Raw genomic sequence first — 26,539 nt, 5'->3', positions numbered from 1 at the left:
GAATGCTGCTTGCTGTGAAAGAAACATTTTCTGTAACAGCTTGTACCTGCTGCACACTTGTGCTGTCATGACTGTGAGATAAACATTTAATTAAAATAGATGTGTGATCTATTTCACCTCTTGCTGTGCAGACTTCTTAAACATGTAATCTGAGTCTGCATGTTTAGATGGCTTTTGTTTCTCTTCTTAAAATGCTGCTTACAAAGAGAACAGAACATCCAAGGTTTGCTCTATCCTGAACTTCGCTGACTTAGAGCTTTTTATAAAAATGTCACATTTTACTGTGGAAATGTTTGTGAACCCAGGATTAAAGACAAAACAGTGTGAACACGCAGCTTGGCATGCTGTAAAATTCAGGAAATAAGGAAGATCACTAGCTTTTTGACAACAAAATCTGTGAATCACCCACAAAGTATTCTGGTGGTTGTTTCTAGTTTTGTGGCTAATGGCATTGCTGAAGCTTGGTTTAGCTTTTGTGAAATCGGAGGAGGAGATGAAAGAGACTTCGGGATAAAGCACTTGTTTCTGCCAGGCAGCTGTTGGTGAGAAGTGATGTTTGGAAATGCAACACAAATAAAGAGAAATTCTATTCTATCCAAAATCCCTTGGATTTTTGGTAAGCAACAAAACATTTCTGTGGGGTTGCCTGAGCAGTTTTGTAACGGTGCATCCTTTTAGGTGGGCTGGAAAACAAGCTAAATGTGGGTAGGTGGTACTTGCTTTTAGAAGAGACAACTTGAAGAAATCAGTTTTTCTAAAGATATCTTAGTTTCAGAGATTATGTTTTTGATTTATATTTCACCCGAAAGAGTACCAAGAGGACTAGTGTAGAGGTGCTTCATGGTTTTCAGAAGAAAGCTCTAAATCCTGACGGCATCACTGATACCGTCATAGCTGCCATTTGAGAAGGCCAGCTACTATCACACGTCAGACTACAAAAAGCAGCTGGGCATGGGGATGTGTGAGAACTGGATCGGTCCAGCTCCATAGCACTGGCTAATAACAGCACAGCTGCTTTCTGGTTCTTTAACCAAGCAAACAAGCAACAGGCCCTTTCTCTGGGCATTTCGGATGAAGCTCAGCTCCTTGAAGGTGTTGTCCTTTGATGATGGTGGTTGGACCTGGGCTTAATTCAGCTGGGAGCTCTTCCTCTCTTCTCTCTGGTGGCTTAAGCATGGACCTGCCTCTAGCCCAGTTGCTGTTCCTATGACCTGTTGGCAGTATAGCCCTTGGCAGGTGGAGAAATTTTGCTCAGATACTTTGAAGCATGTCCCTGGTTTTATAAGTCTTCAGTGTAAGAGCTGAAGGGGCTCAGTGCTGCGGTCCTGTCTGAAGGACCCCCCCACTGTACATGGCCCAGAGCTAACTTACCTGCTCTGGGAGGAGGAGGAGGAATATCTGGGCTGGTTTTGTTAGTATTTCAGACGATGGGTTTAGATAGTAGACCTTATACCCTTTCATTTTCTTAATGGGCGAGAGTTTAAGCAACCAGTCATGTGTTTGTGCTATTATTTAGTGTGATTGGGCAACTCCTTTACAAAAACCTTTCTAAGGGAAACCGTTAAACACACTAAGTTTAAAAATTCATCTGTCATAACAATAATCTTTAATTAAAATTTAAATTAGGTTTATTGATTCAGCTATTGTTATCTTTATCATAACAAAAGAATCAGCCAATTCCAGACTTCATGCAGCTCTGATTTTTGATGAACTTTTGCAGGCCTTCTAGCAGTTATGCAAAGAAAATCATCTGCGCTGTTAAAATCCTCCCACTGAACAGCAAGTGGGTTTTGATTTTTTTTTCTTTTTTTTTCAGTTTATAGGATGAGACTTATTAAGTTGATGCTTTCAGGTTAATAATATTGGCTATCTGTCAATGTTACCAGCACATTTTTGAAATGCAGGACTGAGCAAAAACTGGCTGCCTCAGGGAATGAGATGCAAAATCTTTCACTTCTGAAACACTATTTAATATTCAAGTTATGTCAAAATTTGTACCCACATTTTAGCTGCTTGGCATCCTGTCTGATAATAGGTGCTATTAATATACCTGCTAGTAGATCAATGACCATTTCAGAAAAATTAATACTTCACTTGGTTTTAATTGACTTTGGTTTTATTTGAGGTGGTGAGGAAGAAGCTGATTCTGATCTTTAATTACTGCCTAGCATTTAGCAATGAGTCCAGTAAAGGCGAATAGCAGCAGTAGAGTTGGGATTTTAGGAAAGCTTCAGTACTACTCTCCTGATATTTCTATTCTGGGAAAAAAAAGGAACAACACATTTCAAGCTCTAGCCTTTTCAATGTAGCACTTAATACCTGAATTCATTTAAAAGAAAAAAAAAAGAGGCAAAAAACCAGCAAAAGGCTATTTTCCTCTATTCCTTGTTCATGTGTTGTAAATATTTAAAGTAACTGTTTCTGGGAGGAGCATAGACAAATCAATCCATGAGAATATGTGTCTGATTTTGCCACGAACATTTCCAACTTGTGATGGAGCAGAGAAATTCTGAGTTTCTTTGACACATGCACCTCATTTATGGAAGCAACAAAGAGTCATTAGGACTTTTTAGCACCCTGAAATTCTCCTTAGTTGAACAATATTTATCTCAGCTGGTGAGAAAAATTAGTTGTCTTAGTAAGGAAAAAATAATGAACTTGAGAAGAGGTTGCTATGTATGGAGAGAGCTATCTGAGGAAGCTAGTAGAAGAGGGTGCTCACACTCGAAATTGCACAGTTCTCAGAGGAGAGGTACCTAAGATAGTGCAGAGGAGTCTGAAAAAAAAATACCGGGCTTTTGAAGCAAGAAGCACCTTGTATAGAAGCCTGCAAAATGTCTGTTTCTCCTGAGTAATTAATTTCTGTTCAAGACTGAGGATGGGCTTGGCGTTCAGCAAAGATGCTAAGCTTTTTCTCCTGGAACACGAAACACTTGTTTGGCAAAGGAGTGTTTGTCTCAGGGTGTTGTGGTGCTAGATGGTTGGGTACACAGGGCATGAGCTGTTCTTGTCCTCCCTGGCTGTGAGCACTTGAGTGCTTTCAGCTTTACCGCTGTGGGTTGTTTCATTCCTCTCTATCAGTCATGAGGTGGCACTCTTCTACCAGAAGAGATAGCTTACAAAGATTTTGAAGTGTGCATATATCTAAACTAAGAAAAAAGAAGATGCCTGGAAAATATTGTTAAGAGATTATTGCAAAAGTTACTTTCAAAATGTCCGGCCCGGCAGGCAGATGAGACACCACCAGGATGCTGTGTGTTTGTGGCAGGAACGTAGAGTTTGAAGGAGATACCTTGCTGAACTCTCTTTGAGCTAGAGGTTAGTAGCTTACTTGATTTTCTTCTGACTCCCATACAGATTTGAGGCATTTCTGTACACCAGCTGCAGACTATATTCTTCTTCATGACAAGCACAATTACACGGTCTCTTTCTTGCAGCTTTTATTACTGCTGCCAGACCACTGCTAATTTGGAGCACTTCATTGATATATGCTTTGTACAATGAGCACTTGGCTAAAACTGGACATCCTTCAGTCTGATGGTGTCCTGCCTCACAGAAAATAAACTAGACCAGGCTCCCAGTTTCAGAGGTAAATGGGGGAAAAAAATAAACCCAGGCATTTCTCGCTAAAAAGATCTGTCTCTAACATTGCATACGAGTGTTTAACGTGAGGTTTTAATAAAACGTATGCCATAGCAAATGGAAAGCACAGCGCCAGATTCTAGTCTCAGTCAGCAGCAGTTCAAACCAGCACCATCTTCCGTCAGGATATAGCTATTCCAGACTGTGGACCTGACTCAGATCTCCACAGTTTTACACCTCCATGGGATCCTTGCGAAGTCCCAAGCAATCTAGCAGATGTCTGCTCGTGAGGCAGCATCCTCTGGGTCCTGCTGTGTTCCTAAGGCATGCTTAACCTCCAGGGCGGGAAAGAGAAATAAAACTTGGCATGCACTCTCCGAAAGCTTGCTGACCCCTTCTCTCTTTCACGCTTGCCATGAACCAGGCTTGGGTAGTAGGGGAGCTCAGGGGTGGCTTTAAAGCTAGTAGTGCTTCCTTCAAACAGTGTAAATCACAATGCCTGGGAGGAATAATGCAAGAGTTTGGAGACAAGGCAGGCTGACGAAGGGGCTGTGAGTTTGGGAGGAGTTCAAGAAGGCATCGGAAGAATGCTGAATCCAACCAGCTCTGTGCCATGCAGTGAGCCCTTCTCTCTCCTCCCACCATGATAGAAGTTTTCCCTGGCTGCCACATGAAATACACCACCACCGCCTTCACTTTGTACTTACTCCAGGCAGAGCTTTTTTTAACCAGAGAGATAAAAGAAGCAAAAACTCTGCATAAGGCACTTTGTTATCTAACCAGAACCGGGAGGTGCTCCTGGGACAGATGACAGATTGATAGGGCCACTTTGGCTTCTTCCCCTTGCTTCTCCTCAAAGTACAGCTGAGGATCTGGGCCATGGTGTAAGTGTTCATCACCCCCCCAAGGCTGAACTCCTGCCTGGCTAATCTGATATCAGCACGGGCAGAGCTGTCTCGAAGAATGAAGACTCTTTTTTTCGTTTTAATCACATATTTCTAAAGAGAAAAGGGAGAAAAAACCACAATTGCTTATTCCCAGCATGCATGTGAGTGCTGGAAATGAATTGAAAAATGCAGCGGCACCCCAAAAAGCCCAAACCCTGACATTACACATTGCTTTAAGAAGCGACTACAGAGCTGGCACATGCTGGGTCCTATGTGCATAGAGCATTAGCTGCAACTTATTTGGTACAACCCGAATTATTTGCTTCTTGTGTTTCCTATCAATTTTAAAATTACATTTTATTCTGATTTTGCTGGAGATGGAGGTCAATGCAAATACAACAATACAAGCACAGAATGTATTATGCCAATAAGTTTGCATCAGAATCCAGGAGCCCAGTGGGGAACTAATTACTGAGGCTCAGAAAGGATAGTACTAGTAATGTTTGGCTCTTATTTCCTGTGACCTTTTATCTGAAAGTCTCAAAGGAAGGGAAATATTATTATTTTGGTTTTACCAATGGGGAAATTGAGGCAAAGAATGGTGACTTGCCCTAAGGCTTCATAGAAGGTGTGTAGAAAAGAAAGGCTGCTGTGTGAGGATACATACATTTTCACAGTCATTTGGGGCATGCTGGCTATCTGCTCTCCTTTCATGTGAGCCAGGAGGAATTTTTGGCCTAAAGCACTGATTCATTTTTCATGGAGAGCTAATGTTTTGGAACAGCATTTTTTTCAGATCCTGTTATTTCAACACAAGGCAAGCTTCTGCTCATTACCAGGGTCTCAGTAGAGCTCAAAATCTTTCCTAAGACCATTTCTCTCCTTTGCTTTAAGCCATGCAGGGTATGGATGACAAAACTGGAGAGCTTGTTTTGGGAACAGAAGGCGGATGAGATGAATCACGTCATGGAATGTGAACGTGTTTTCCTGGAGTCACAATTGTGCTTCCTCAGCCTTTTCCTGTTCTCTGCGCAGCGGAGCTCTCCCCTTCTTTTAATCGTGATTGAAAAATTTCTACTGTCAGAATAATGGAGATTTTGCCTGTGCGTTCTGTTATGACATGAGGCTGTGGCACGCGTACATGCATGCACACACATACAGATAGAGAGAGATGTACAGAGATACCGAGGTCAGTGATTTTGCATTTTTCCTATACCCAAAATAGCAAATCCTTGATGTGTGAGCTTTGGAAAGCCTCAGTCCCTTCAAATGCTTAATGAGATATGTTGATTATCATCAAATGAAAATTACTTCTGTCATATGAGGGGAGGAGAAGAGAATTTAACTGGCAGCAGTGAGAAGACAATTAACAGACTTCAGAGAGGTACTGGGACAGCTAAGACATTGTTACAAGAAAATAACTGGGAAATGATGGATAGATCAGGCTATTATAAGCATATGGTGAAACTGAACAACAAATCACCACAAAATACTGTGGTATGATGGGATTAAATGAGCCAACACAATAAGCGAAGCTCGGTTGCACCATCACAGTGCAGAAATATTTGGGTTTTACATTTTTGGGAAAGTTTAATGACATTTCCTCCTTCTCCCCACACACAGAAACATTTGTCGTGCAGAAAGCTTCACTTGATTTCTAATTTGGGAAAACGCTGTACCAAAACTCGTAATTCTTTTTCTGCACAGTTTACCAGGGTAGTATTACACATTTTGGCTGCAAGAAAGCCCTGTAATAAATGATAGCTCTTTCAGCCTGTTGGCAGTACACGGTCCAGCCATCAGTCTTGTAAATGTTCCCATAACCATTGAAAAGTTGAAATAATTTGGAACTGTGGCTTAACACACTATTAATCACAGAGCAAAGGGTTTGCTCTGATTTCACCAGGCATACTAATGTAAAAAAACCTATGATCGTCTCAGATGTCAGCACAGGGATAAAAGCACAGCTAATCATGTGCTGCTCCCATGGTGGAATACAGGCTTCAAGTGCAGTATTTCAGGAAAAATTCCTCAAAGTTTGGTCAGGTATGAAGGCTTTCATTTAATAAATCCCTTTGTGAACTTGGCCAGGTTGTTTGTGTGTTGATGTGTGTTTGTGTTTGTGACTGAAGGAGAAGCTGATTAATATCTTGTTTGCTTTCCTGACTGATAATGAGAAAGAGAAATATGATATGGTCCCCTCGTGAACTGACTGCTCTAGCTGTGATGTGTGCCTTTTAGGCTAACCAGTGATCACATTTCTATAGGCTTTCAACCAGCCAGCTGATGGGTCCAAAGCCAATGACAAGGTGATGGCCCAATCCAAGCTTCACAATAGTTGAAAGTATCTTCTTGCTGCATTTCTTGGCTTTTGGAAAGGAGTGGTTTAAGTCCGGATGAGAGTGGGTTGCAAAAGTCTCTATAGGAATGGGGTTGCTCTTCAGGATCCCTTACCTTGGGGGGAATTTCTCCAGTGTGACTGGAGAATGCAACTGGAGAATCACATGAATGTTTCTGAATCCAAGTGTGGTAATACATATGGAGTGACAACAAAAGAACTCATTCAAAGGAAATCAGCCCAAGGTAATGAGGGTGCCATGACTTGGGTTATTCATCTCTAAAAGGTATCATTCAGCTTCATGAACTCTGCAATACTTAACAACAATACAACAGCTTTCCACTACATACAGTGCCACATTGAAGCCAGATCAGACTGGCCTGCTGCTGTTTGGGTTATTGTTGTACCTTGAATTAAATTGCTGTGAACAAATATCTCAAAAGAAGGAGCACAATCAGAGCCCTGACACTGCAAAACTCCTGAATAATGCTGTAGCTTGCAGCTCTGTTGCTAACGGGAGAAAGATGGAGATTAAGATGGCAGCTGCAGAAGAAAAATTCACTTTGCAGCCTTTTTACACTGTTATATTTGAGAGAAGGCTACAAGTAGAACTGATGAGGTATGATGCTTTAGAGGAGGACGGTTTGGATTTGCAAGAAGCTTTGAATGTCTTGTTTTCCCACAAGTACTGCCATCTCCCTTGATAAGCTAATTTTAATAGTTAATGGACTAGATCCTTCAATGTGTTAATGCTGCATTGTACTGCTTCAGTGGCACGAAAGAGCACTAAAGCAGTCTCCTTGTGTTGCTGGAGCTTTTCGCCTCTTCCAGGGAACTGCTGGGCAATACAGGTCAGCCAGAAGGGATCTTCCATGAGCCCTGATATGTCTGAAGCAAAGACTTCTGGGGAAGAAGTAGGATGAGAGGTGTAACCATACACCCTGATTCTGAGTGACTACTGCTTTAGGGCTGTAGGCTGCCAGCAAAAATAATTTTACAAGCTACTGATACAGCAAATATTCCTAAGACTGGAAGAGCACTGAAAGACTCCAAGTGGTGTTTTGCATTGCCACCGCTCCTCCGCCCAGTCAGGAGATGTGGGTCCCTGCTACTTTTGACTGCATACTTGGAAGAAGGCATGAAAAACTGTGAGGGATAAATGATTCTTTGCAACTTGTTTCCTCAGCTGTGCTGACTAAACAGCCAATTCCCTTTTTTGTGTGTGAGTTACGCCTACTGGCACTTGGCTGTGGTCGGTGCACACTGCGCTGAGTTAGGCACCAGCTGCTCCAGGATCGGGGGGGGGGATGCTGACCCAGCGGGGCCCCGACACATCTACTGTGCAGTCAAAGGGCAGTCTGAGCTAAAGGCTAGTGCTGTGGGCTGCACCACCTACCCAAATCCTGCAGTGCACCCACTTACTAACTTCATGCTTAACATAATCCGAGCCAGGGGTTTGGGAAGGTTTTTGTAGGTACCCTGGAAAACTGCAGGGTGCAGCAGCAGTGGTGTCCATTAAAACAGCACCAACTGTGACAATGTTTGTCAGAAATAAGGAGGCTGGCAAGGAGCAGTAAAAACTTTAGCTGGCCAGGTTTAATCTGCTGTTTTAAGTCAGTCTGACTCCAAGCCAGGGAGAGACACTGAAAGAGGGACTGACTGGATGGAGAGAGCCCTGAGCCCCACTCTCTGTTTGCCTCACCCTTCTGATGAAAACGCAAGCCGATGATAAACCAACATGAACAGGGCGTCTAAAAAAGGAAACAGCAGTGAATAGGCAATCAGAGTGGTCACTGTTACAACTTGGTGCCATCATATAGTAATAGTTTAAACTTCCTGCAGCTTAATTCTGTCATCATTCAAGAGTCTAGACAAGCTCCTGCTCTTCTGATTCAGACTGGATGTTTTCCACACAAGAGCTTAAGGTTATTGTTCCTGTTTTTCAGTCAAAGGAACCATTTAATTGGAATTATTAGTCCAAAACTGAAGATGTGGACAGGTCTTAAGCACAGCTGATGGTTCTCATCCATTTCAGGTAAGTGGACTGACTTTGGGCCTAGATAGTCCTTCTTCATCTCCTACCTGGGCAACACAACACAATTTAGCAGGGCATAAAACCATGGGTCCAATCCATGCTGAATGCCGAAGAACTTCCAGAGACACATCACACCTGTCATTTCATCTCTACACCAGGAATAAAAACCTGTGCTTATTTTCAAGGTGCTCATTCCCTGAGACCAGAATAACTGTGGACTGTTTCCATCTTGGGTAAGGGTGGTCAAAATGGAACTTTTCTGTTTTTACAGAAGGAAGAGACTGAGGAATAAACTCCAATGACAACTAAAACTCAGTAGTTTTCATCTGAAGTGCCAGACAGGCATTTTTGACCTTGTCTTTTTAACACAAACACAGAATAGCATGGATCAAAGATAAAAAAGAACCAGCCATCACATCTGACACACAATTCTCCTGATGCAGGGAGGCTATGGACCACTTCTGATACATTTCAGTTGTGCTGCATAAAGTCTTTAGATGCTGCAGCAGCAGGGGTCTGTCTGAGAATGGGACAAAAAGGAGCTCCCTGGGTAGACAGTAACAAGACCAGCAGGGAACACTTCTTCCTGGGAAAAGTATCACTTAGGAAAGATGTTCTTTATTGGGGCAGTCAGGAAGGGCCAGCGGAAAAGGATACAGCACTGAGAAATCTGAAGGACAGAATAGCAACTTGACTGGTCAGGAGCATCTTTGCTTTTTCCCCAGGGTACACAAGCTGCTGAGGACAGGATGAAAGGGCAGGTCTGAATTTTCCTTTTCTGTTCCTATTGTGCCAGATGTGAGGACACAGAGGGTCAATCAGCTGCACCACCCATAAGCAGAGTTGATGGCTCAGTGGGACAAGCCCTCAGGATTCATGACCATTTAAGCAGGTGGGGTTGAGGGCTGATTCTTTGTTTTGCATTAGGCTTTGATACTCTAGAGGGGACAAAATCTCTAGGCTAACCCAAAGACTGCTGCTAACCCACTCTCATGCTGCACTTCCATGAAGGACTGCCATGCAGGAACAGCACAGATAGATAGCATCCAGGCTGAGCAAAAATGCCGTGTGATTGAAAACTGAAGCTGTACAGAAGTGGCTGGCATAGGAGCAGACATGCCCCTTCTGCCTTGTAGGCTAGTACAGCTTCACAGTGTGTCATGGAGAACTTGAGAAAGATGTTTCGATTCCAGAAAATGTTAGTCCTGAATCTCAGTGTTTTATGGCAACATAGAGAGGTATAACTCTCAGGGTGTACCTGTAGGTTGTCAGCACTAGAACACAACCTAGGCTGTGAATAACAATAGCTGGAGAAGTTTTGAACTGTGCACACCAATGTGAACTACAAGAGCAGAGCAAGTTTCACAGGCTCAGGAAGGATGCGCATGCGTTTTCTGTGTCCTGAGCCATTCTGGTCCTGGTACCGCTAACACTCCTGCTACCAGTTGTACAATTTAGTGTTTTGAGACGATCAACTCAGGTGAATCTGAGTTGAATGTAAATCTGGCCTCTGTGTGGCACATCTGTCTTAAGGGAGGGCAGAGGGGAACATAAGAAAACTTTCTTTACTTTTTCCCTTTGTCTGTTTTTTCTCTTTCTCTCCTTGTCAGAGAATGACAGATGCCTGTGTGTCAAACTGACACACCATTGGGTACAATCTTGAGCTGAATGAAGGCTGTAATTTGATTAAGGGGCTCTGACAGGTTTCGAAAAAATGGCAGTGTTTTAAGAATGAACCTGGAGGATTTAATTCATTAATAGTGTAGGTGCTGCATAATACAGTTTTCATAAACGTTTCCTACTGTAGCAGCTGGAACATCCCTCTGTCTACTCATCCTGCTGAATTCAGAGGGACTGAACAGAGCTGAAAGATCTTGTGAAAGGGCAGCTAATGAAGTGAAACTTCAGGGAGGTCAGATTCAGCAAATGGAGACCTGCAGTGATTTGACAGCTGCTGAGAGATCTGTGCAGAAAAGAAGCTGAGACTCTTACAAAACACAGAATTGGTTTGAGATTAATTTCTCAGCTCTCAATTCAGATCATTGTCACAAAATTAATAAACCACTGTCATTTGACAAAGTCCATACTTACACGTGGGGGCTGGTATAAAACTAGTTGAAACTCAGTAAAATTGATTAAAGTCCACGATGCTGTCTGCACGGATACAAAGCTTGAGGTTAAAAGCTGTAAGTTAGAACTGAAGAGATTTTTTTTCACTTCTGCTCCTTCAGAAAGTATTACAAAATTATTCTTCTGTGTCCCATATAAGGGGCTTAGCAGCTGGGTGGGAATCAGGCATATGGATCAGCCCTAACTGCTCTTAGCTCTAACAGATCAGGTTCACTTGGACTGTGGTTTGCAGATAGGTAGATAGGATGGCTTTATGGAGCCTCAAGGGAAAGCTGAGTTCCTATATTGCCCATCGTCTTAATGTTTTGGCTAGAATACTTTGGATGTAAGCAAGCTAGTTAAAATAACTGAGTAGTTTTCTGTTCATCCAGCACCATGAAGGACACACGGAGGAAAGGTCTGCAGTTTCTTTCTACAGAGCCAGTGTTAGATCACTGGGCTCTCTGTGGGTCATGGGCTTCACTTTGGAGACAGCCAAAACATTGTAATAAATAAAGGTGTCTCCTGGCCCCAGAGAGAAGGAAGACCCAATCCTCTGGTAGAAGGGAGGGAATCTCTTTTTCATGCCTGAGAGTCTACTTCAGTAGCACCCACGCACTGTTCCTTGTATTGGAAACTTAATAACTTCACTTGAAAATCATGCCTTTTTGATGGCAGTGGAAATAACATGACTTTTAAACAAGTAGAGGAGACTGTCATTGAAGTCGAGCCAGTTATGTGGGAGTCAGATGATTAAGGTAGATATGATGTAGGAGGGAAGAAATACTATCATTTGGAAAAAAATACTGTATTTTGAACAGGTTTAATGTTCTCTTCCAGGGAAGCGGGGTTGTTATTATTAAGTGCATTACCAACATTAGATGCAGGGCTTGATTCTCTGTTGATGTGCCTTCTCTGTAATTATTCACATCCATGCAAATTGCCTACAAAATGAGTCTAAGTTGTTACTGAGTTTTACAGTTGAAGTCTAGGGGAACTGTGTGCTCACTTTTTCAGATGTAGAACCAAAGAGGCAGAAGGTGAGGTGAGAGGGAATTGCTCTTTCATCCAGGTCATGCCAGCCTGTCTGTCTGTAATGCAGCAGCCCAGGGATCTATTTTCTGGTCTGGTCGTTAGGCCTGTTTAATTCTTGTCGGCCCAATCTGAGTCCTAGCTCAAGGCTGCATGATGCTGTTCCCATTTTTTTTTTGGGGGGGGGGGACGGGGGACGGGGGACAGTGCTCCTCTAGCATGGATAACTTGCCCCTTCTGGGGTTCTTGGGCTTTGAGTCATGTGGGGGTCTCAAACTGGCCTCTGAGGCTGCAGCCTGTTGCATTGGTGTGTGCAAACAGCCCCTTAATTTATGCCTTGGCTTAAGGCAGGTGCTCAGCTCATGCCCAAAGCTGGTGGCACCGCAGGCAGCTGAGTGCAGCGAGAGCAGCTGGAGGGCAGAGGCAACATCGCTGGGCAAGCGTGGTGCTGCGTGTGAGCTGCAGCAGCTGGGCACTGGCTGATGCTGAAAGGTCTATTCTTGTTCTGAAGCAGGTTACACCTCTGAAGCTTGAGGCCCTCTGCTCCTCTCTTTGCTGCCCACTGAAGACATCTCGCTTTTGGAGCATGGCTACTTCACTGGGCCTGTTCCTGGTTTCTCTCTGTGGGACCAACCCAAAGCCAAATGAGGCCAAAAGTCTTGGATCTGAGCATTTTTTTCCCCCATATCTTATTCCAATGTGGAAGCAAAGAGCATTGTGCACAATTTGGGAGTTCAAGTTTAGAGCTTGAAGTATTCATATTTAGGCTTAATGTATTGCTCACATGGTACCTTTTGTTTTTCTAATCAAATGGTTTTGCATTCAATTACTCTAACATGAGGAAGAGGGGAGGAAGTAGAAAACCTGCACTGAAAACCTAATAAATACAGCATCTGAGATAGATAGATGTAGTGTAATATCTTATGGTCTGGATGCAATAAAATCTCAGTGTAATGATTATGCAAACATAACAAGCCCCAGTGATGATGCGGTTAGACTTGACTCAAAGCAACAAGAGTCTTTCTGTTGATTTCAGGGAACTCAGGGTGTTCTCACACACTGGCAACCACTTCATCTTAGGGTCTCAACATTTTAATATAAACAAGTGCCCTCTGGGTAGCAGCCCATAGGAATACCTTTCAAAATGTTGTGTTTTACTATCAAAATGGTTTTGTGCTGTAAACAAAACTTCTCCATAAGCAAATTTCCTTTTCTCTTCCTTGACAAACTTGTACAACTTTCAAAAGTAGAAAAATAAGATAAACTATAATCTGTGTTCTAAATACTTTATGCCAGGTTGTAGAAAGCAGCTACCTCCTTTCTTAGCACAGTTACTGGTCTCTGAGTTTGCAGTGGAGGAGCTAATTGTCCCTGAACTATAACGAGAATGACAACCGACTGACTGCTGTATAACTCAGCCTCTGAGCCTGCAAGATGTTCTATGTTAGCAAGTATATTTTGATTTGTATCAGTTCCTCTACTTTTCTCTAGCCTTTTTTCCCACATATGTAAACACCATAACCACAAAATGAGTTAGAGGACCCCGTTACTCATTCGTTACTTTGCCTGGGATTTAAGTGACCATGTATATTTGAGTGGCCTCTGCCCAAACACTTTCCCTGGTATTTATTGCAATCTTACAAACTCAGGGTGTTTTTAACAATCTGTAGTTAAAAATTCATTGAGAAAATTACGTTTCTTCATTGGCAGATTACAACCGTTTTCAGGGTCCCTTTAGCACCAGGCCTTCACACTCACGATAATGAAAGTTCAATTTTACAGTCTGGAGAACAGGATACTATCCCGGTATGAATATTACTTTTACAAGATTTTCTAGACTGAGCTTACTGTAATTACACGACGTATATGGAAAATACAGTTTCTGTATATTATCACCACCTGCTTGTTATATCCTCTTTATATCAGCATGGCTTCATCATTCAGTTGTAGTGTGATGCTACAGGGTCTCATGATAAAGATATTATAACACATATTATAAATGTCAGTATGGATTTATGAGACAACCTGCACTTTTTGCTTTCACAGCACCAATTGTAGACTGAGTGCTAATCTTCTGCCAGTACACCTGTTCCCGCTCAGTGCTATTTTCTTCTTTTCTTGTTTAAACAACCTACAGGTATGTTATGTATTTTGTCCACTTAAGCAAGTTATGTCTGTCCTCAAATTAAATATTAAATTGCTTTAAAATTGATTTTTCCTTATCTTCTCCAGTCCTGCATAGCTGGAATAGTGGAGATAAGGCATTCTGTATTGTATTGTGCTGTTTTTACCTGGAAGGTATCTGGCTGAAGTGTACTGCTCTCCCAGTGGCTGGTGATAGCTCTGTGTTGGCTTTTTTGGGGAAATGAGGCTGAACGGTGCTACTCAAGGGCAGACTCCAGCTGTGTCAGGACTGCCTGGACCTCCATGGGGTCCCACAGGTGTGATACCTCCTGCATCCCTGCAGGAGAGTGCACTTTTTTTTTTGTGTCCTCACATCCTCCCAGGTGCCTGGGGGGGAACGCAGTGTGCTGCAGAGGGTCTGGACTGTGAGGAGGGAGAGAAGTGCCTGGCTGCCTGACATAGAAGGTATCCATAAAAATTGGGTAGCGTCACTCAGTGTCTATGGAATAGACTGCTGAGAGGCAAACCAGGCCTAGAAAGCTTGCCTTGGAGAGGATGCCAATTTGAGCCTCTATTCTCCTGTTGGGGCTTCTGCATTCTGCCTTGCTTAGCCCTCCGGGCTCCCTCCCCTCAGGTCCCAAGCCATCAGCCTTTGTGTGACCAGAGTGTGGCAAGGAAACAGCTGTCCTGTGAGCCGGGCGTTTTGGCACCAATGTGCCGAACTCTCTCTCTCACATTTCCATCACACACTCAAAGCAGCGGTTCATATTCAGCAGAAAGACCATTGGATATTCATACATTTGGTTTTTAGATGTTACTTTTTGCTCTGTCTTCATTATTCCAAAGTTTGGGGGCTCTGTGGTAGTCTTGGCATAAATAATTTCTGAGATGGCAGAAGAAACAACTCATATGAGAAGCCAGTTTGGCTGAGCAGCTCTCTCACATCCTCAGGGACAGAGGCCATGACTTAACTTAAATATTTTGTTCATATTTGCATCCAGCTGTATTATATATACATGCACACACCCACATATGTATACTTACTTTACCCATATTAATGTATAAGATGTGGTATTGACACAGTAAGTTAAAGACATCATTCCTAACCTATGCCTAAATGCCTCTTAAGTGCCATGCGCCATCCCTCCACTTTGTTGCAATTCCTCATACCAGTCTTCCTCAGTCACACACATCCCGTTTCAGCTCGGTGCGAATCAGCCTACAATATTTCATCTCTAGCTTGGCTGCTGGTATTGCATCACTGGAGATTTACATTTCTGTTTTGGCCCTCAAAAGATGAATGTGGCCATTTTGTGTTCCCTCCACATGGGTTTCTATGTTAGAGTGGGGCATCGCATAAAGCTGGAAATCAAAACTGGTTGAAGAACATGGGAATGGGAGACTCACAGCACTAACCTGTCTTGCCCTGACTGTTCTGTAGTCCTCAGGTGGACGATGCTGTATGAGTTTCTGGATGGAAATTACTATGATTATTTATTGCTTTCTGTGCATTTTATTTTGGTTGCTTTGTAGACATCAGTAAAACTTGGCTGCTGTCTTTTCAGCATCACAGGTTGGGCTGTTGGACTCTTCAGAAGACTATTTTGAAATATTGTCTGCCTATTGGGTCCTCCTAAAAAGAAATGAGAATATCAAAAAATGAGGAGGAGGTGAGCATGGCAATGCTAGAAGAGTGATGTCCAAACCTCATATTATAAACAGGGTTTCATGCTCAAGAAACCTCCTTGCCTCTGAAGGGAGAAGGGCTTAGTCTGGAAAAAAATTCCAGGGGAACTCCTGGAGATACTTTAATTTTTTTTCTCTTGGTGTTCCTGTGGCCTGCTTGATGTGATATTTACATAGTGTAATGAAGAGTTTTGAGTGAGATCTGATCTCTGTCTTGGCTGCCATAAAGAGGATTAGCCTCGAGATCTGTGTGTGTTTACAAGAATCTCTAGCTCTCTGCTCTAGTTCTGTTATCTTTTAAATGAAATCATTAGCACATATTTGTAATGGACCTGCTATACCTGATGAAATTTTGGCTCTTGGTTCCTTTCTTGGTAACAGATTATGCACTAAACCACATATGACAGATGGAAAGCGTGGTAGGAGGCGGTGAATTGAGTACATAAGAAAGGGAGATAGAGTAAGGTGTATTTTTATGGACTGAGCATTTTTGTACATAGCAGTGTTTGTATTTGCAGTGAACAGTTTGTGTGATGAAATATTCAAGATTTTTTGGGCCTGTCTTTGTGGAACGGCTTGTTCCATCCATACGCAGAAGGAACAGTGGCTGCAGAGAACAGAACAACTGCAGGACTGCTGCAATACAGCATGCCTGAGGGAAATATACCCTGCCTGATACCACCGTTCCACCCATAGGTATGGAGTCTCCTCAAATGTCGTGAAGTCCCCTTTTAATAGACAAAACTTCCAGTATGGGTACTTTATCTAGATTATAAACATTTATCTGCTTCTAATCTTCCATTTACCTTTTAATTAGAGACCTAATTGGTTCTTCTCTGAGGCCATTAGGGAGCTGACAGGCATTGCACAGCTCAGTTTATTCCTTTAGGGTCCTAATTCAAAAGCCACGAGAGACCGAGACCTACTCCACAGGTTTGGGAGAGCTTTGGATCAGGCTCAAAGCTGTATATTAAACATTTCATACACATTAGTAGGGGGTGTTTCTGGACTGGATTTCTATCACTGATGGCTTTTGAATACTTGAACAGTATTTTATATCCCTTTGGAGGGTAAAGGAAGGCAGATGTAGCAAGGTTAAGATTCGTGTTTGTGTCTCAAACCCTGGATCTTGACTAATTTAACAGGGTTTTAAAATCCTGTTGTAGTTGTGTTCAAGCCCTGAGGGGAGAGTCTTAAAGAGGGGTTTGAACACAGTTAGAGAACAAGCTGTTCTGGAGCACAGACAGGCAACTGGCATTCAACTGTTTCTAACTCATCTGTAAGTTGAAAAATGAGGACTGGATCTATTTTGAAAGATTTGTCTTTTGAAAGGACTTAGATCTTTGCCTTATTATTCTTTGCTACAGAAAGAAAGAAAAAGCAGTTTAACTGTAAAATTGGAAAGGGGAACAGACCAGTTGTTGTTCTTCAGGGGGATAGTTGGAGGAGGCCAGTTGTGAAGGGTGGGCTTGTGCTCATTCTGCACTAGCTGCTGTGATGCCTCCCTCGAGCTGATGTCAACCCCTCTCTCTTGGTGTCGGCTCCCCTTCCTGCCCTACCCCACACTGCAGATCATGGTGGAAGTGCTGTGAGTGACCGCTTTGCTGTGGTCTTGACGCACAACCGTAATGGTACTTACAGCCTGCATTTCTAAAATGAATACTCTGCAAAAATGCTCTGGAAAGGCTTGAGTTGCTGTAATAAGGGCGCACAACATGAGGCCAGATCAATCACTCGTAAAGCACCAAACTTGATTAGTCAGGTGCTGGCGAACTGTGGGGCAGTTGTGTTGTGAAGGCAGCTGCTGGCCTCTGTCTTCCCAAGAGAGCCTGCCCTTGACTCGTGGTAGGAGAAGGGCATTTTCCTCAGACTGCAAAGCTAAACCTCCTCCACTTCACAGCTGTCTAGATGTGGCTACTGCCTTTGAAGCAAATTTTTGGCCAGACAAGAATCCTTGACTGACTCTAAACCTTTGGCTTTGGACTCTTCTACACTTTTTCACGACATCTGTCATGGCTGTATTGGCAGTTAGAAACTCATTCCCGCACTTATTATCTGAAAAAGTAGCTCATTTGTTGTCTTCTCACTGTAAAAAGAGACTAATGGAAAAAGAACCTGAAAATTATGAAGAGGGTAGGGGGATTTTCCCATCCTGGGGATCTACGTGCAATAAATTAATACTTCTTATGCAAGGGTGAAAAAAATTGAACCTAATGGCTGGTTAAAAAAAGTGCCAGCACAATTTAATTGGACTGGCTGAGTCATAAATCTTTTTTGTTTTGGAGGTGCCTGGCAGCTCTGCCGTAGTCAGATTGATTTTTTTCCTTTAGTGGTAAGCCCCTGTGTCTTCAGTTCACATTAGTCTGCATCAGTAAGAAATGTGGAATAAAAGTTGTCAACCCTGATGTGCCTTAGGGCTACCCCCCAAAGACGAATCTTAAATGTCTTGACTCTGTTATTGGATACAAGGCTACCAGTTGTGGTGATGGTGATGACGATGATGATAATAACAATAATGATAATTGAGCAATTTCTTGTAGCTGGATTTTGTGTTGGCAGCTTGAATCACACAAAGCCTGTCCAATGGAGTGAGAAGCAGGCAATCACAGCAATGTTGGATGCCCATCTCAACCTCCCTCACTGTCTAGAGGGGCAGAAAGATGCAAAAAAGGGTGACTATGGCCAGGGGAGTGGGACAAAATCCAGGATGAGTAGGGAATGCTGTGAGTTAGTGCAATCTTTGGATCACTCTTCAAAGACTAGGTGTCTGATGGAGTGCAGCTTTACAAGTTTAAGATTTGATCTTCCATCAGACCTCCTGGAGCAAAGCTTGGTTGCACAGGCTGCCTGCCTGCCCACAGCAATGAACTCATGTTCCTTATCCAGTTCTGTCTCCCCTCTCTGAGGCACTACTGTCTCCAGTGGTTCAATGGTGGCCACAGAACAGCTTTCAAGTACATAAACCACAATTTCTTAAAGGTGACATGGGAGAACAATGAAAGCTGTTAGCTGGGCTATTTATTTTTTAAAGCCATTCAATTCTTCACAGTTATTAAATACTAGGAGGAGCTGGCTTTGAGTTTCATAATCACAGACTGATTTAGGCTGGAAGGGATCCATGGAGTCATCTGGCCCTACCCACTGCACAAAGCACAGCCAAATAGTTTGAGTTGCTTAGGGCATAGGCAGTCAAGTTATGGATATCTCCAGGGATGGTGATTCCCCTATGCCCCTGGACCCCTGTTTCAGGGTCTTACCAGCTTTATGGTAAAAAAAAAAAAAAAAAAAAGGTTTTTCCCTAGTGTCTAATCAGAATTACCTGCGTCGTGACTTGTACTTGTTGCCTTTTGTCCTGTCCCCTTGCCCCTCTGAGGTATGCCTGCCTCCATCTTCTCTGTAATCTCTCATTGGTAGGTTCAGACAGCAATAAGATTCCCCTGCACTGTCTCTTCTCCAGGCTGAACAGTCCCAGCTCCCTCTGCCTCGCCTTGTGTGTGTCTTGTGCTCCAGCCCCTGACCATCTTGGTGGCCCTGCTGGACTTGCTCCAGTAAGTCCATGTCTGTCTTGTACTGGGGAGCCTTGAACTGGACACAGCACACAGGAGGTGGCCTCACAGGTGGTAAATAGAGGAACAGTCACTTTCCTCAAGCTGATGGGTATACTTCTACTACCACAGTCCAGCATGCAGTTGGCCTTATTCACCAAAAGGACTTATTTTGGTGTGTATCATTCACTTGCTGAATAGCTTGTGCTTAGAGTTATAGTTTAATGAATTGCTTAGAACTGTGTTTGCAGACACTTTCACTCATTTTACTCCAATGACTTTAGTGTGGGCAGCAATGTTCATTGTATGTGTGAACCTGAGCCCATTCATCTTCTTGGGAAGCCTGTACCTAAGGGCAGAGGTTGGCAGTGGTGCTTGCCAGCTTCCTTCTGCGTCTTGTCTTTTTCCTCTTTTATTCTCACTGTCACTTCAGTGACATCAGGGGCATGCTGGCCTCTTCCAACTCCATTTAGTAACAGCTATGAATTCAATGACAAATCCCTGGGGCTTTGGCTCTCCTATTAGCCTTGGCCAGTGTCGTGAATTGTCCTGAAGCAGATGTCTTGGCTGCCCTGTCCCCTTGCCTTGCTATGATAGTGGCCTGCATTCATACTGACCTAACTATATGCTGTTGTGCTCCTCTAGTGCTCATGATGTGAGATCAAGTCCTGATCAGGTCTGTCTAGGGAAGCTATTTGTACAGTTCATGGGTTTGTAAAATTAAACTGCTGGGAGAAGCCTGGGAACCTACAACCTGGTATCCTTTGCAGGGTAGAAAATACCCTAGAGTGTGTGTTACCCTTCCCACTATTTATTTCTGAGAAGTTAGTGGGGCTGATCCAAATATTCCCTCTGAATTGGTTTTCCAAATAAAATTTTGCCATTCCTCAGAAATCTCAAATGAGTTTCTCATAATGACTGAAAATTTGGTTTTGGTGATCTCTAATTTTTGCTTTGTTTTCATGTTTTGAATGTTTCTTTAAATCAAGTTTCTTTATTGGCTAAGTTGTAAGAATGGAATATCTGAAATTCAACAATCCTATATTTATTAAAATTCTAATTTTTAAACAAAAGTTTTTTTCCATTCCACAGAAATCCCAACAAATGAAAATTGTCAAAACCAGGAGGAACAGAAATCTTGGAAAGCGTTGACTCGTTTTCTCTCTAATTCTCTTGGGAATGGTGGGAATGAAGGAGAGAGAGTGAGTGAGCAAGAGCACAAGGCTGATCACACGAGCTTTTTGTGCCTTTCGCATTTGTTGTCACAGCGGCTGCCTCATCGGTCTGGGAAGATCCTCTCTCTTTCCATCTCTTCTGAAAATACAGCAGGTTTGGAGAAGAGAGGGGTGAAGTACAACCAGAAAAATGAGATGTGGGTTGCTTGGCAGTTGCACAGGTTGTCACATGAGGAAATGTTTTTTATATGAAAATCAACTTTGTAATAATAAACCATAGATATTCAGCATCACTTACTGGGACATTAGCACCTAGCATTAAATGACCTGTTAAATTAATCTCACTGTTGTAAGCTGAGAGCATGCTGGATTGGAATATGGCTATTTGGTAGCGTATTCTCGGGTCGAAGCTCTGGATTGTCCTCCTCACTTAGAGAAAAAAGCAGGCCAGCCTCCCTCCAGCTGTGCAGCACAGGTTAAGGCTGCTACGAGTTGCAGGTGGGAGTGCTGAAAAATGTGTGGCTGCTTGGTATAAGCAGCCCATGTGCGTATCCTGTAATCGGTGCCTACGCTGCTGCTTGGACTTGGGCTCAGACTCACCAGCGTGGTGGTAGTTTGCTCCTCTTCAGTGACACAAGTGAGCAGCTCCCTGAACCCCCTTTGGCTACATGGATAAACTAGAGCTCAGCTGCTTTGTGGTGTCAGGGTGGTGAAAAACAGGCAGAGCACATCAGCGACTCCGAACTTGTGTTTGGTTTTCCTTAAAATGCTGTGATTGAGACCACTGAGACCATTGCAATTCTTTGTGATTTGTTTTTGCTGGAACGCCTTGAGGACTTTTTTGTAGTGGCCTTGGGAAGCCCAGAAGCTATGCCATAACAGCAGTTTTTAGTGCTGAGAGCAGCTTCCTAGAATAAAAAGCATATACTCGTAAGTCTTTTCTCTCTTTTTCATGTAGTTATGTAGCCAGTGGAGTTAGCTGCGGTCCATAGGCTTGTTCTTTTTAATCTATCAGGTGTTGATTTTGAATTTCTGGTTTACTTAACAGCTTTGCTTGCTCATTCTTCAGTCTTTTAGGTCACTTTTGACTTTACGGTTACCGCTCTATTCAATTTTGTGAAAACTTTTGGCTGAAGGTGAATAATCTATCTACTTACATTCATTAGAAACTGATGTAAATATTTGTAATTTAGAGAGGTCTTACTGTTATCAAGGAGCGTAATGTAACATGTTTATCCTTCATTACAATTCAGTGAGAGGAAACAATATTATACAGCTGGAAGTAAATAAGCACCAAGGGGACAAGTGAAAAGATCTTTTAGAAATATGGGTGAGAACAGAGTTTGCCAAAAATATTTCCCACGGTTTTGAACTGCAGGCTGTTTAAGTATGCTTCATATCTGGAGATCAAACACAAATGAACAAGGTAATCAACATGAAAGAATCAGTTCATTTTGGCAAAAGTTCCAGGGGTGAGAGACCGCCCTGACTCAAATCAGTGTGTGCCTGGGATTTCATCGCAGGTGCTCAGCAGCCTTCGTCTCCAGGTGGGTAACAACCTCGGATAACCAAAAATGAATCTAAAATAGAAACTATAGCTATATTTTTCTTTTTCCAAATCAGCCATTTCAGTGCTGACCCTTCATTTACACTGTTCCAAGAGCAAGTGGACAAACTGAGTATGCTCAGGTTAATAGCTGTTGTCTTGAAAAGTGCTCAGAAATGCAAAAGGCACTTCATTGTCCTGAAGCACTTCTCAGGAGGGCTCAGAAATCATGTCTCCATTTTGTAAGCAGGTGAAAAATGTTCAGTGAGCTAATTCTGCCTGGGGTATCCTTTGACCTGGATAACACTGCTGTGCCCTTTGCAGAGAATCATCCCTTTGGTTTTGCAAAGTGGAGATCTTTGTGACGGAGACTGCATGGGCACAGGGGGGACAAGTACTGCTCAGTGCAGCTCAGCCTCTGCTTTCTTGGTCCCTCCAGTAATACACAGTCATCCCTTAGTGTCTGAGCTGGGTCTGGAGACCCAAGGTCTCTGCAGTATCACCTTTACAGTTGCCTCGCTTCTGTGCTAAAACTGGTGGAAACTACAGTTGCTTGAAGCTATGCTGGAGGCAGTGGTGGTTGTTAAGTGGCACCGCAGGATTTTAGGGGGAGTCTGCTGGTGATGGCCTGTGAGGTTTGGGCTGGTCAAGGAGGAGGGTGCCAGCACAGCTTCCCGCTGTGCCCTTCTGCTAGGGAAACAGCAGCAGGGCCAGTGTTAAAGCACAACACTGTGATCCTGTCATTCCTCTGGCTGTGGAGATCATGAGCCCTGCAAGGGATAATGTGTGTAGGCTCACAAGTGAGAAGGAGTGGCGAGCAAAGATAAAGACAAAATTTTCGGCATCTCTCTCTGCTTGCCACTGTGCTAGGAAAGGAGCAATGCTGACAGCGGAGGTCTGCAAGAGTGTGCGAAGAACTGGAAACTGCCCTTTCTCTGTGCTCAGAGAGACCTAATATGGTTTGCAAGGACATGATGTGCAAAATGAAGCTGCTCTGCTGCAAGTTTGATTTGTGTTCAGAAAGGAATTATTTAATAATATCTAATTAGCTATATGAAAGTGGTTTTTAATACAGAGGGATCTCAAACCTTTTTTTTTAGGGATCTTACTTTTAACGTAAGAGTTACTGCTTCAATCTGAGTATTATAACGTTTAGGGGTGAGGGAGCAGCTGTAGTTGTGAAGAGCTGAGCAACTAATTGGTGAGAAAGGTATGAAAGATGGACAATAGGCTATTATCAAACACTCAGCAACATGTTTGTATAGTACAGCACTATTCAGAGAATAAAGCTGTTAAACAAAATGTGTAATCCCTTTTCCCTGCCTTCCCTGAAAGTAATATAGATGCTCTCATCAAAATTTTGGTTGAAATACTCATAATCAGCATATCTCTTTTCTCATGAACTTTACTCCCTGACTTCTTGCCATTTTGCATATTGTTTTGACTGTTGTGAAATTGTAATTGCCTCATTTAAGCCTTATAGTCTCCTTCACCAAATAGACTAATCTTTTCTACCTGTAGAGAAAGCTTCCTGAAAGAAACATCACAATGACATTGAAATGCCTTTCTTTGCCGGCATTCAGAACTCCAGCTCATGACTGCAATCACTCATGCTAACAATCCTAATTTTCTGTGTTAGAATTAATAACAATGAAACATTTTGTTAGAATTAACAAAATGAAAATGTGAGCAAGGATTATAAGTGAAAGGGATTACTGGCAAGCTCTAGGGAATTGGGGCTATATGAGAAGGTGAACCTAGATATCTAAGTCTAGCACCTAGCATCAAGAGATGTTAAAACTATTAAAACAGAAAGAAAGGAAAACTAAGACTGGAGAGCCATTGTATTCTGACCATTCCTGAAATGATGATAATCCAGCTTAGAGCAGAAGCCATTTATTCTTAACCCTGTTTAAATTGTATTTCAGTCAATGTACGTTGGTCACATCCCAGAGTACAACAATCAAATCTACTTTCACCAGTTGCCTTGCAGAAACACTTGGGTGTGAGAAATCCTGGTTCTTTTCTTCCTGTCATCTACATCCCCTTAAGAAGCAATTTGAGAGCATAAACATCTCTTCTTTGAAGAGCAGTAAAAAATTCTAGTGAAAAACTGTAACCCGAGCAATGCTTATTTGGAGAGCAAGCAAAGTCTGCAGAAATGTTTTGAAAGGTTGGAACTGCTAACATACATATCAAAGGGAGATATTTGTTAGGATTGGGCAAGGATAAGGGCTAAATATGGCAATTATCCGGGAGAAATAAAAAAGACAATAAATCGGTCAGTCAAAGGGGCTGTAGTGAAGAGTGGGAACAGCTTTATACAATGTTTGTCTAGTTGATAGCATCATTTACAACATAAATAACCATCTATGTGAACATTTTATTGCTTTCCACGCACATTTTCCACAGCTGGCAAGTGTGTTTGTTTACGTATCTATAAACCATTCTGCAAATACTGCTCTCAAGCTGCCTGTGTGTCAGGATTATAAATGCACGCTATTACAAGTTTATTTGTAAAATTATCCATATGAACCTAAAGTTATCTATCTAGCTTTGTTACTTATTTTTTGACAGTTATAAATGTGTAGACAATTTTCTTTGCCTTGGTACTGTTTCAATTTTCATGTTTTTATTTTTAGGCAGAGGGAATTGCCAGAGTGTCATTTAGTGCACCCTACCGGCCAGATACAACTTCACAAAGTTTGAGGGTCTTGCCAGCTTAAGTAGGTTGAAATACTTCATGTTCCTTTCCTGTGTTAGAAAATGCTGTTTTCTGTAAATTAACGCAGGTTTAGAGGAGGGAATTGAACCAGGCTGCTTATGATTCAGGAACTGCATTTACCAACAAGGCTATGGGCTGTTCAGGATACTCCTCTTTCTCTCGCACCTTTTTTTGTTATCCCTCTCTCTGAGTTTCTCGCTTTCTTTCTCTCTCAGTTTCTCTAGCTGTTGTAACATACCTCACTTTCCCACTTCACCTCCCCAGATTTAAAAGACTTTCCTTTTCTTGATCTTGGTTTATTTTCTATATCAGAATTATACATTTGGAAGTCTTGTTTAATTTTTTAAAATGACTAGTTTGCTTATGATGATAAGACCTCCCTTAAATATAGATTTCACTAGGCAAAAAAAGCTTAAAAATTTCATGCCTATTGTTAGAAAGAAGCTGTTAAATTATCATTAAAAAATTCTTCAATGTAGATTTTTTTTAAATTTAAAACAAATAAATAAGTTCTTCAAATCCAAGCTTTTGTGCCTGCTATTTAGCGGGGACAGGGTTCAGGATCTTTGAACCCAAGTTTTTTTGTTGGTCCGAGGAAAAAAAAATCATTTTCTCAAATTCCATTACTATAAATGTGCATACTCTAACAAATCTCTTAATTGGTCTCTAACAAATCTCTTAAGTGGTCTCCAGAAAATACTATGAAACAGTGGTGGTACTTTAATATAAATGATCTATTTTGAATGGCAAATATCAAATACTGCTGAACTGAGATCTGCGTATTAGTCATGTTCTTTCCAGTTAGTTCATTTGCATTTAATGTTACAGCTCTCCCATAAGGAGCGGAGGGATGCCAGAATCCTGTTTTTTAGTGCTGCTTAAGTGTGGGACCAGAGCCTTTGCTGGTATGGGACTATTCTGTCAATGCCACAGCTGTAGTCTGACACTAAAAGAAGCATAAGTGCCTCAGAAATGGCTTCCCTGTTAAAGATGGACGTTACTTCAGTTTTTTCAGAGTTAGTGTCAATCCTTCCATCGCACTGGCACTCCTACCTGCTGTTAGCATGGTGGGAAATGGAACGGGGGCTGCAAAATGTGGAAATAACAGATGTGTCCTTCAGATGTAGTGACGCTTGGTTGGACTTTTGCCCCCTGTTCCTGAAGGCTCGTTGGTTTCTTCATGGCAGTCTAATGTACTTCTCACCATGATTGGGTTTTTTGGACACTTGAGAGATGTGCATCATTAAGCCCTTAAGGTGGAAAGTATTACACATGTATAAAATGATATCACCTGCTCAGTAAAACTTTAAACAGAATAATATCAATAATTAATAAAAATAATAACAAATGTTGATACTTAGCATTTTCCACTATGTTACTTCTCATTAAAGGTATAAATGTTGTCAGAGTGGGGAAGCTCTGAAAATAGAGAAAGGATTGTTTTCACTGGACAAACTTGGGAGTGGCTTTTCTGATGAATAACATAGGCTAATGATCTCAGTCTGGTTTTGACCCATGAATGATGATATTGCTATAGCTGAGGTCACAGTTTCTTAGCTTCAGTTTTAATGTTTTTGTATCGTGTGACTTTGACCAATGTTGGCAGGTATGATGGGTAGTGTATTGCTTGCTCTCCAGGGTTGGAGATTGCTGCTATAAGCAACTTCTTTTGCTGTTCTCACTCTACATCGGGTGTAAGAAGGAAATGTGAATATATGATGGCCTAGATTTGCTTTTAGTGTTTGCCAGGATGTA

At 42.3% G+C, this 26,539-nt stretch overlaps 1 protein-coding gene and 1 long non-coding RNA gene across 2 annotated transcripts in view; one reads left to right on the top strand and one right to left on the bottom strand.

Moving 5' to 3' along the window:
* The window catches only part of KCNJ6 (potassium inwardly rectifying channel subfamily J member 6), a 165,895-nt gene that overhangs the window by 13,536 nt on the left and 125,820 nt on the right, over window positions 1–26,539 (bottom strand). The window lies entirely within an intron of this gene.
* The window catches only part of LOC128145151 (uncharacterized), a 32,374-nt gene that overhangs the window by 1,725 nt on the left and 4,110 nt on the right, over window positions 1–26,539 (top strand). Inside the window, exon 2 of the long non-coding RNA XR_008236356.1 lies at window positions 435–616. This is a non-coding gene — a long non-coding RNA (uncharacterized LOC128145151). The remainder of the gene's footprint in view (window positions 1–434; window positions 617–26,539) is intronic.

This window comes from Harpia harpyja, chromosome 8 (genome assembly GCF_026419915.1).
Source record: "Harpia harpyja isolate bHarHar1 chromosome 8, bHarHar1 primary haplotype, whole genome shotgun sequence".
NCBI classification, from domain to species: domain Eukaryota; kingdom Metazoa; phylum Chordata; class Aves; order Accipitriformes; family Accipitridae; genus Harpia; species Harpia harpyja.
The sequence above is the reverse complement of the archived record's forward strand: the minus strand, read 5'-3'. Positions and strand labels throughout refer to the sequence as shown.